We start from the raw sequence: 6000 nt of genomic DNA, 5'->3' as shown, positions 1-6000 counted from the left end.
CTCCTGTTCATCGCCTTTAACTTTATACCAGTTAATAGCCCATTTTTTGTTGTCTCCATTGAACCTGCACTGCATATTCAGTGTTGATCCTTCCTTCACAGTCACAGTGGCAGGTGTTTGAGTCACTGAACAATGTGGAGGAGCATGCATAATAGACCCTAAAAATGACAAGGAGAAAAACAGTGTAACAATATGAAAGATTAACCTAAAAGCACAATATCTGTCATTGAGCCACAAACTTCCCAATGCAATTGCATCCTGAAAATTGCATGCATGCAACTGCAAAGTGTATGTATGGATTCTGCATATTTGCAAGGAACACAAGTCTGTCTCTCTCCTGAGACATGTTCCCCTCTGCTTTGATGTTCTTGCAACAGCACATGGTTGGGCTAAATTCAAAATTCAAAATTGCAAACAGTTAAAACAAAATACCATCACAGGAATAGGATGGTTCCTGAAATACAGCTTCCAACTCTGTGAGCCTATGAATACTAGAAATGGGCTGCTGAGGGGAAAGTGTTTAAAGCAGGGGTCAGCAACCTTTTTCAGCTGTGGGCCGGTCTACTGCCCCTCAGACCATGTGGTGGGCCGGTCTATATTTGGGGGGGGGGGGTGAACGAATTCCTATGCCCCACAAATAACCCAGAGATGCATTTTAAATAAAAGGATACATTCTATTCATGTAAAAACTGATTCCCAGACCGTCTGCGGGCCGGATTGAGAAGGTGATTGGGCCCCTGGGCCTTAGACTGCCACCCCTGGCTTAAAGTAATGGAAAGCAGCAAAATAAGGTTGGAGAGAAATGAGAGTTCCCTACTTTTCACATTAGGTGTCACTAATGGAATCTGTGGTTATTCCTTCCCTCCTCATTTGAGCAAGATTTGTATTTTAAAGGGAAGTTTTCTTGGCTAGGCTCATTAGCCACACTGGCATGCTTTTGGACACTATGGCATATACCGGTACATTTAAGCTCAACTTCTATAATTCTAGTTTTAAATAACCTCCAACCACCCTGAAGAGATCTGACTTTTCCAACTCCCTCTCAACTCCCTTCTAATGACTTCCTTGAAATTTGTTGAGATTTTTCAGCATTTGCTCTTGTGAAACAAACATGACCTTGCTGAACTTCCTGAGGAACCAGTGCCACATGCAGAATTGGTTAACATGAAGAGAACTGTGGCCACTGGCCCTGAAAGGTCAAAAGGACTTACAACTTTCACAGGATCCTGGACACCACTCAAGGTTAGGTACAACATTTTTTTGTGTGGTTTTTTTTCTCCACTGGGGAGATACCACAGAAGGGAGAGTTTGGTTTATTGGATCTGGCTTGTGATAAAGAGCTTGTTACAGGCACATATGACAGAGGTGAAGAAGAATGGACAAAGGGCAGTTGTACCTAATTAAGAAGAATGGGGTGGGCAGAATGTCCTTGGCCAATCACTGTCTGGTTTGCAGTACAATGGAAATGATTCCCCATCCAGTCATTTACTGAGCATTCAGCTCTATGGATGAACACAGTGTGTGGAACCATCTTTTTTTATTAAAAAAAATCTGTCATTACTATGCATATGACTGTTTTTTTCTATTTTCTTATTCCATTATCTATTTATTAAAATATTTATTAACCCCTCTCCCTTCACTAAAAACTCCAGGTCAATGAACAAAAGTGTCAGAGGTACCAACTTGCGCCGAAGATTCTCCTTCTCCTTCATTTTGTGGGCTTGCTTAACAGCCCAGGCCACACTGTCCTGGGCAGCTGGAGCTCTGGAAAAGGCTGCACAGGCCAATTCCCCCCTTCGTGTGCTGGTTTCTGCTATGCCAAGAAGGCACTCTTTCCAATTGCTTATGGACTCCTCTTGAATCATTCCAAAATTCCAAAATGTTGCCCACACATTCTGTGAGGAAAATGTCTCTCGGAAAAAGAAACTTGCCCGTACGCAATAAAAGCTCTCTTATGTACTTTTGCACATTACTGCTGTTTCTACAACTAATATCACAAATGGCAGTAAGTTTTTGACCTGCTAGAGCAGCCTTTCCCAACCTTGGGTCCCCAAGGGTTGTTGGACTACAACTCCCATCATCCATAGCTAGCAGGAGAAGCAGTCAGGGATGATGAGAGTAGTAGTCCAACAACTTCTGGGAACCCAAGGTTGGGAAAGGCTGAGCTAGAGACTCTCGTGGCCTACACCTTGTCTGTCTACCTACCTGTCTATCTATTTTATTCCATTTCCTCCAAGGAGCTCAAGGTAGCATAGCCAGTTCTCCCTCATTTTATCCTCACAAACATGTTAGGCTGACAGGCAGCAACAGGCTTAAGTGAGTCCTGGTGAGCTTCATGGCCAAGTGGTGATTAAAACTCTTGTCGCCCAGGTTCTAGCCCGGGGGTCAGCAACCTGCGGCTCCGGAGCCGCATGCGGCTCTTTTACACGGCTGCCGCGGCTCCGGGGCTCCGGGGCAGATACGCCCGCCCACTTCTCCAGCTGGCAGCGACCGCCCTCCAGCTGGCCGGTGGCCCGCCCTCCGGAAGCTGAGGGCGCTGCTCAGGGGCGTACCCAGGATCACCTGGCCTTGAACAGCGGGGCAGCGGGGCTCGGAGGCGGTGGGGACGCAGTAGAGGTGGCGCAGCTCAGCCGAGGGCTCTGGCGGGGAGCGCGCCTGAGGCGCGCACGCTCCTTCGGGAAGAGATGGAGCTGGGCGAGCGGGAGGGGGAACTTTGAAGACCCTGCCTCCGCCTCCAAAGCAGGCGCCCATGGGAGAGGCTGCCCCCCGAGCCTGCCTGGCGGGACCAACCCTGCCCAGCTCCGGGAGTCTTCCTAGCATGGGAGGCGGCCTTGGGGCGGACAGGGGAGCTCCGGGGTCGACGGGTATGTGGGACCCTGCGGCATCCAGAGGCAGCTGGGAGGCGGGACGGGATGGGGGCAGGAAGGGGGCCTTCAGACGCATCCCCGCACGGGCACTGGAGGCCAGGACTCCTCGGCTGGGTCGTGGGACCGCGGGGGAGGGCTGGCCGCAGTTCCTCTCAGAAGGCTGCTGGCTGCTGCGTCGAGGTGACGACGAGGTAGGCAGCTGCGGGCTGGGCCAGGGGCGGCGGGTGGCGGGCAAGGGGGGAAGCCCTCTTTTTAAAAATGGTCGAGGAAGCAGCGCCTGTTTCCCTGCCGCTGCCTCCTTCGCTCCTGGTTCCGCTCGCAGCCTCAGACCGCACTCTCGCAGGCACGCGTCTCTCTCCGCCCGGGACGTTTTGCAGTTTTTCCTCTGTCCTGAGTGTGTGTTAGGGGAGCCTTGACAAAGCACCTGTTGGCGTGGAAGAGAGGAGTCCTAACTTGGATCTGTGTTCATGTGCAAAATCTATCGCCATTGTCATTAAGGGGGCAGGGAACTCCCCTAAAAAGGTTTGAACACTACAAACTACTACAGCCACCTGTATGCAAGTCAGCACAAACATCACAGGCTTCTCTGGTGCAATTCTGTGCTTTATTTAGCAAGAGAGGAGGTTGGAAGAGGTGAACATAGCCTCTGGTCTGGAATATTAAGGGTAAAAGACACTAAGATTATTGTAAAAGCCAGCAGTCTTCAATTAGACATGGGACAAACATTTAACACAAGTGTGCAATTGAGGACTCATTTTTTTAAAAAAACAACAACAAATCAAATATTTGTATGCTGTTGCAACCCACCTTGGATCAGGCTGTGACCTGGTAGTGGTCCCCAGGGTGGATAAAAATGAATGATTTTTTTTTATTTAAATCGGATTTTTTTTATTTAAATCGGATTTTTTAAAATTTAAATGGGATTTTTAAAAATAAAATGCAGTGTTATATTTGTTTTACATGTCGCAATGGTTTTGCGGCTCCCAGTTTTTTTTTCCCCTTCGGAAACGGGTCCAAGTGGCTCTTTTGGTCTTAAAGGTTGCAGACCCCTGTTCTAGCCCAACATTTTAATCACTACACCACCCTGACTCTAATCTATCAAGCTAGCTATCTAAGAAGTCTTGTACCTGGCATTGCCAACAACACAGAAGTCACTATAGCACCATTTTTTCATGAGTCACCAAGGCAATGTGAATGTCCACTCTGCAAGCCAGTTGGCAGAGAATGGGGAGGTGGTCTGAACCCAGCCTGTCCCCTTTCAGATTGTAGGGACAGAAATCATATTTCTGCCTCTGAAAAAGTAAGCAGGTCTGAGAGGGAATATTCAGCATCGTTCTCTGCTGCTAGCTTGCTACAGACAGGGATTTATATGAATATATATGGAGGGCACAAGGAGAAGGGGACGACAGAGGATGAGATGGTTGGACAGTGTTCTCGAAGCTACTAACATGAGTTTGGCCAAACTGCGAGAGGCAGTGAAGGATAGACATGCCTGGCGTGCTCTGGTCCTTGGGGTCACGAAGAGTCGGACACGACTGAACGACTGAACAACAACAACAACAAAAAGCATCCACCACTATGGTCCCCCCCCCACTTATGATATGAAGCAGTGTTTTTCAACCACTGTTCCGTGGCACACTAGTGTGCCGCGAGATGTTGCCTGGTGTGCCGTGGGAAAAATTGAAAAATTCAAGAGAATTACTTTATATATAGTCTATATAGGCACAGAGTTAAATTTTTTAACATTTTCTAATGGTGGTGTGCCTCGTGATTTTTTTCATGAAACAAGTGTGCCTTTGCCCAAAAAAGTTTGAAAAACACTGATATGAAGAACCACAGCCGAGAATTCTACAAGCTTGATCTACTGTATCTAATTCTGCAGAATGTGCCAATAGGCTGTTAGAGGACCCGGGTTTTCTGAAAGCAGGAGAAGACATCTCTTGGAAAGGAAACTCACCCACATGCAGGAAAAGCAAAAACAGCACGCATGGCAGCCACATTTTGCCCTCCTGGAGACTCCTCTTCTTGCAGTATATCTTTCCGACCAGAGCTCCACAATGCCAGGAATCCACCATGTGTAGTTGGCCGGTGGTGATTTCCTCTCAGTCAGACCCACCCTATAGGGAAAGAGAGACTGCTGGATTGCTGAATAACCAGGTCTCCCCCCCCCTTTCTACTGCACCACTCCCACCCTCTGAACATAGTTCCTCTTTATTCTCTCTCTCTTTCACTTTCTCTGTCTCCATTACATCCATTTTGCAAGCTGGTATCTGTTCCCTTTTACGTTTGCCATTTGTTCAGCTTCAGGAACAAGATGACTACACAGAGGGGGCATGGTTAGGGAAGTTTTTAATGTTTGATGTTTTATCGTGTTTTTAATATTCTGTTGGGAGCTGCCCAGAGTGGCTATGGAAACCCCGCCAGATGGGCAGGGTATAAATAATAATATGTTGTTGTTGTTACTGGGTTGATATTTTTCAGGGACACTCCCATAGAGTATATTGCAATAACCTCATGGTGGAGGAGATGGGGGCATTATCTTCCATATTTTGTAGTTTCATGAAGATTTTTGCTGATGCTTTTGAAAATCAAACCAGATGTGCACCGTTGCCTCAGGTTTGATTGACACACAACAATCTACAGTACTTGCAGGCCTCCAATAGATCTTTGGTTGGCCACAGTGAGAACAGGATACTGGAGTTGATTTGCCCCTTTTGGCCTGATCCAGCAGAGATGGTCTTGTGTTCTTACAAGTATGAGGAAAGTCAATTAGGGGATTGAGGGAGTGAGATGACTCTCCAAAAGCAAGAGGCAATAATAGTTGACTGTTCCTGACAGCACTAATAAAGCAGACAAAAAAATCAAGGGTTCATCCAGATAACACACGTTCCTAGGCACAGGTCTATATTTTAAAGCTCTATGTCTGAGCTAAAAAGTTGTAACATCACTTGGGAATTTAAAATATATTTTTATTAAATCAATATAATCTATTATTGCTTGGTAAATAAAATGTGTGTAAAATTGCATAGAAATAATTAAAAATGATTGCCAAGTACTTGCAGTTATATTATATATTAACATTCTTCACACACACACACACACACACACACACACACACACCTTTTTCTGTTAA

This window comes from Lacerta agilis, chromosome 8 (genome assembly GCF_009819535.1).
Source record: "Lacerta agilis isolate rLacAgi1 chromosome 8, rLacAgi1.pri, whole genome shotgun sequence".
Taxonomy (NCBI): Eukaryota; Metazoa; Chordata; class Lepidosauria; order Squamata; family Lacertidae; genus Lacerta; species Lacerta agilis.
The sequence above is the reverse complement of the archived record's forward strand: the minus strand, read 5'-3'. Positions refer to the sequence as shown.